The sequence below is a fragment of the Drosophila kikkawai genome, unplaced genomic scaffold, assembly GCF_030179895.1.
Source record: "Drosophila kikkawai strain 14028-0561.14 unplaced genomic scaffold, DkikHiC1v2 scaffold_124, whole genome shotgun sequence".
NCBI classification, from domain to species: domain Eukaryota; kingdom Metazoa; phylum Arthropoda; class Insecta; order Diptera; family Drosophilidae; genus Drosophila; species Drosophila kikkawai.
Window position 1 is genome coordinate 305,262 of NW_027222454.1, and position 6,072 is coordinate 311,333.

Sequence of the window (6,072 nt, forward strand, 5' to 3'; positions counted from 1 at the left end):
GGGTCCGGGAAACACGGAGTCAATCCTGCCGAGCCGCCACTCATTGGACGGCAGATTATCGTCCTTGATTATAACCATCTCGCCCACCTCGAGATTTCTTGTGGGGACTTGCCACTTTGTTCGCTTGTGGAGCTCCTTGAGGTACTCTTCCTTCCATCTCAGGCGGAATTGCTGATGAAGGGCCTTAAGGTGCTGCCACCGATTGATAATAGAAGTGGACGCACCCTTAATTTCGGGTTCGACGGTGGCGAGAAGTGGTCCACCTACGAGAAAATGACCTGGCGTGAGTGCCAACAAGTCTGTGGGGTCTTCGGACATCGGGGCGAGTGGACGCGAATTAAGACAGGCCTCAATCTTGGCCAACAATGTAGAAAGTTCTTCGAACGTATACTTTCGAATGGCTGTGGATTTATAAAACAGCGTCTTGAAGCTTTTAACTCCCGCTTCCCATAATCCTCCCATGTGCGGGGCTCCTGGTGGTATGAATTGCCACCGGAGTTCCTGGTGACTATAAGCATTCGTCACGGATTCCTTGACCGCTTGCAGAAATTCTCGCGACAGCACTGCGGATGCCCCAACAAAGGTCTTCCCATTGTCTGACTGAACCTGTCGAGGGCACCCTCTTCGCGAGACGAATCGGGCGAATGCTGCGAGAAATTTCTCAGTCGTGAGGTCGGAGGTAGGCTCTAAATGGATGGCCTTCGTGGAGAAACACACAAACACCAACACATAGCCCTTGGTAATCAGGCAGGCTCTCCCGGTGTAGTTCTTTATATCGAACGGCCCGGCATAATCCATGCCCGTGTACGTGAAAGGCCGCGAAAAAGACGTTCTCTCTTTTGGTAGTTCGCCCATGAGTTGGGTCTGCAACTTCTTTTTGTGGATCACACATACTTTGCAGGAGAAAATTACCGACTTGACTAAGTTCTTGACCCTTGGTATCCAGAATTTTGAGCGGATCAGGCGTACCATTAGCTGATTACCGCCGTGCAAGGAGATGCGATGCGTAAAGGATGCAAGGAGACGCGCCAACTGACAGTTGTAGGGAAGAAAGATCGGATGCCGTTCATCATATTGGAGGACTTCGGAGGCCGTCACCCGACCACACGCCCTGATGAGGCCGTGAGGATCAATGAAGGGATTCATGTTCTTAATAGAACTGGATGCTGGAATTGGCCTCTTTTGGCTCAGGCAAGCATATTCAAGCGCAAAGAATCTGCGCTGTGTTATGAAAATTAGGAGTCGCTCAGCTGTCGAAATCTCTGTGTTGGATAGCTGCAGCTCGCCTGGAATAGGTCGTTTTTGCGCGCGCTGGATGAAGCGCTGAACATAGGCGAAAACTCGTAGTGCCTTATCGAGCTTGGAGAACCGCTCAAGCATGTCCTGCTCCGGGCATGCTAAATGGCAACGTATAGGTCGCTTCTCGATGTCGATGTCGGAAACAGATTCATATGGTGCAGGCCAGGAGTCTTGTGGCTGAGTTAGCCATAAAGGCCCATGCCACCATAGCTCACTGGTAGCTAACTCTTCAGCCGCTACTCCACGACTGGCTAGATCTGCTGGGTTGTGCTCGGAACGCACGTGAGACCTTTGGCTGGCGTCAGTATTTTGAGCGATTTTTGTGACTCTATTCGCGACGAAGGTCGTCCACTGACATGGTGGCTTGTTCAACCATGCCAGCACAATAGTGGAATCAGTCCATAGAAAAGACTCTATACGACCGAAAGGAATCTGAGGCAGAATTGCAGTCCACAAGTCTGCCAGAAGGACGGCTCCACACAGTTCTAGACGCGGGAGCGAGACGGTTTTTACCGGAGCGACTTTGGTCTTTGACGTTAGAAGATTTGATGAAATGATTCCATCACGCTGGATGCGAACGTAAATCGCTGCGCCATAAGCCTTTTGGGAGGCATCGCAGAAACCATGGATTTGGACTTGTACACCTGGTTGAAAATGTACCCACCGCGGGATGCGAACTTGGTGGAGGAAACTGTAGCTCCGAAGGAAATCATGCCAGCGATGTAGTAGTTCTGCAGGAAGAAACTCATCCCATTCGACGCTGGCTAACCAGATATCCTGCATCAGGATTTTGGCCTGAACCACAAATGGGGAGAGCCACCCAGCTGGGTCGAACAATTTCGCGATCTGGGATAAGACGTCGCGTTTCGAATAGTTGGCCTGAATGGTGACCTCTGTTGGAACAAAATAAAACTCATCCGTCGTAGCGTTCCACCGTACTTCCAATGTCTTAGTGGTGCTGACCTCTTCGAGATCAAGAAAATCAGTCGAAAGTAGATGCTCTTTAGGAAGTGCTTTAAGGAGTGCACGTTCATTCGATGTCCACTTGCGGAGAGGGAAACCCGCTGAGTCCAGAGCTGCTTGCAGCTCCTGAATGGCTAAAATAGCGTCAGCTTCTGTATGGGCTCCTGCTAGCACATCGTCGACATACATATAATTTGAAATTATATGCGACGCCCGTGGATATTGGGCGTTGACATCGTCGGACAATTGTTGCAGTGTTCGTAGGGCCAGGAAAGGGGCACAATTCACTCCAAACGTGACCGTCTGAAGCTCGAAGTCGGATATATCCCCTTGGCCATTTCGAAAGAGAATTCTCTGAAACGGAGTGTGCTCTTGGTTTAGGCGAATTTGCCGATACATCTTGGTGATGTCGGCATTGAAAACAAATTTAAACGTCCGCCACTTCAGGATTTGAAGAGTGAGATCGGACTGCAGTACTGGCCCTGGATACAGAATGTCATTAAGGCTGTTCCCATTGGAAGAAGGACTGGATGCGTTGAAAACTACGCGAACTTTCGTGGTCGCACTTTCGGGCTTAAATACTGCATGATGGGGGAGATAGAAATTTATCTTGTCGGTATTCGGAGGCACCGGCTTCATATGTCCAAGATCGATATATTCTTGGATCACTGAGTCATAAGTGTTTTTGAGAGCGGGCTCCTTCTTCAAGCGAGTCTCATTCCTCAGAAACTGTGCGAGTGCGGAACTCCTGGAATGCCCCAAATCAATGTGCTCTGAATCTTTGAAGGGCAGGGATACTATATATTTCCCGTCACAGGATCTGGTAGTTGTTCGGACGAAAAAGTCTTCACACAACATGTCCGTTTCCTTTACCAGTCTGCATGGCCAGGTTCGGCAGCACAAACGCCGTCGTGTCGATCTTGAGCATAGGTTTGGCCGGAGTGCCCATCTGGAAATGACACATTTTTTGTGAGACACCGGAATTGGCTTGGTTGAGCCCTGTGACTCTTGTTGTTACGGCTTGAAATGGAAGCTTAATCCGGTTGGCAAGCCTCTCTGAAATGAAAGTGCCTTCGGAGCCTGAATCTATCAGGGCACGTGCTGGAAAATTCTCTCCTCGGTGGCACACATGAACTATGGCCGTACCTAGAAGTACTCCTTGTTGGTTGGAGGCGAAATGAACTGACGTGTTTGAGATTGGCTGCTCTGGAGGGTGAGCCGGCGCTGTGCTAACAGCGTTAGACGGAGTATCTTTGTGCAAGAGCGTATTATGCCGTCCCCTGCATGTGAAGCAACTATGCCTGCTCGGGCATTCATGAAGATTATGTCCCCTTGCAAAGCAATTAAGGCACAGTCTCTTTTGTTTAATATATGATGCTCTTTGTGGTTGAGTCATCTGCAAGAAACGAGGACAAAGCCGAACTGGATGAGGCTCTCTGGAGCAGAGATCACAAAACCGTGCGCGTGGCCCGACTTGTGTCTCGAAGGTATTTACCCTCCTTGGTTGTGCACTTCTGGGCTCCCTTGAATGCTGTGTGCTGGAAGAATTAGGTCGGACATCCTCAATTGCTTCTAACGTCCGATATCTCTCCTCGAGAAAGGAATTCATTTCTTCCCAGGCTGGGATCGCGGACTTATTGGTCAAGGACTGCTCCCATAACGAGAGAGTGACCTTCGGCAACTTGGAGGAGATTAGAAAAATTAGAAGGCAGTCCCAATTTTCCGTGGAAATTTGTGAATGCTCGAGGGCTATCAAGCACCCTTGGATTGTGCTCTGCAGATCTTTCAAGGCCGTGCCTGATTCACTGCCTAGGGTCGGAAGACTAAACAAGATTTTTAGTTGGCTGTTTACCAACAATCGCTTATTTTCAAAGCGATCCTGAAGCGCTGACCACGCGGATTGGAACCCATCATTAGTCAGCGGAGACTTGGCCACAATGGCGTGAGCTTCACCGCTAGTTTTGGCGTTTAAGTGGAAAAGCTTTTCCACTGGAGTCAACCTGGAATTGTTTACATAAATGGCCGTAAACAGGTCACGAAAGGTGGGCCAGCGCAGATAATCTCCGTCAAAGATCTCGGTATCGCATGGCGGAAGACTGCAACCCCTGGAGAATGTCTCTGTCGGCGGAGCTGTTCTTGGCGGTGAAGTGGGGACGGACATACGGGCGATGTCTTCATTTAGCTTCGAAGCACATCTTTCGAACACCGCATAGCAGTGCTCATATTTGTTTTGCAGTAACGGAAGATTTCCGCTACCTCCTTCGCGAAGAGCTGCTTTGGAAGCGGTTTCATACTCCCGTTCAACCTTTTCCCATAAGGCTTGTGTCTGATCCAGACGGATCTTTAAGGTAAACAAACTAGGCTCGGAAGAGGATGCCGTAAATATCTGGCTTTCAAATTTGACAAGACGGTCGCTGGTTGCTATGAACTCAAGCAAAATACCGTCTAAAGTGCCCTTGGATTTGGATCTCAAATTACTTGACGGTCCCGCGCCCGTGTTTTTCGGACTCGGTTCCCGCCTTTGACTTCCATCTATTGGAGGCACTAACTGCGCTGCCTCCTTCTTCTGACTCGCGTCTTGCGGAATTGGTTCTTGTCCTTCCGACATTTTTTTTTTTTTTTTGTTTTTGATTGGATTGGCAAGAATATGCCGTAGAATTCGAATGTTAGATTTAGTTGTGGTCAATACCGTCAACTAAATCGCCGAAGTGGAAATGTGAGACGGTCAAAACGCAGCGAATATGAATGGCAAGAATATGCCGCAGAACTAGGATGGTAGATGGTAGATGGTGGAATTAACCAATCTCAGAATTAGCCAATAAAATTCGAATGGTAGAATTATCTGCTCCCAATACCGTCAACTAAATCGACGAAGTAGAAATGTGAGACGGTCAAAACAAAACGAATATGGATGGCAAGAATATGCCGTAGAACTCGGATGTAAGATGATGGATGTTGGAATTAACCAATCTCGGAATTACAAGTAAATAAACTGGAAAAAATTTACTTGACGTAGAAGCGACGATAATCGAAAATATGTGTAGAGGAGCCAATATTAATTGGAGCAAATGCGACGAGAATGGAAAAAATATTTGTAGTGGAGCCAAATTAGCTGGAGCAAATGCGACGAGAATGGAAAATTTACCCTTGACCCTTGACAATTGTGGATATTTAATCGCGTGCAAATCTTTAAAAATTATTAAATGAGCAATTAATTGATTAATTATTAATTAATAAAAATATTAATTATAAGGCAAAAAATAATTCGATCGGAATGGTGGGATCGGAACACCTGACACCTTTTTTCTCAATTCAATGTTCGTTGTAAAGAATGTAAAGCTCTTGGTTATGTATGTATGTATGTATATAGCGCACCAATAAAATGCAGAAAAAAGACGGACACTGGCTTATAAAATTTTGTTTTAATATTTTATTCTTTATTTATTGTTTTATTTTCTTGGTTCTTTTTTTTTTTTTTTTAAATGTTGTATGAAAATGTGTGTGGATGGGGAAAGAATATAATATGGAATAATATATATTTGACCTGGAGAAAATATAATATGGAATAATATATATTTGACCTGGAGAAAATATAATATGGAATAATATAATATATGTGTATATATGGATCTGGATGTTAGCAGCGGACTGTATTCTTTATTATTTGTAATTTTTTATTATCGGAATCTTAATAATTTTTTCTTTTTATATTGTGTGAAATAAAATCAATGTCTTTATGTAGACAGATGTATGGACATATGTATGTATGAATTTTTAATTTTGTGTCGGAACCGTTTTGTACATTGATGT

At 45.9% G+C, this 6,072-nt stretch overlaps 1 pseudogene; it reads right to left on the minus strand.

Annotated features, from left to right (window-relative positions):
* Positions 1-349: 349 nt before the first annotated feature.
* LOC121501974 (uncharacterized) lies at positions 350-4,870 on the minus strand (annotated as a pseudogene).
* Positions 4,871-6,072: the final 1,202 nt, after the last annotated feature.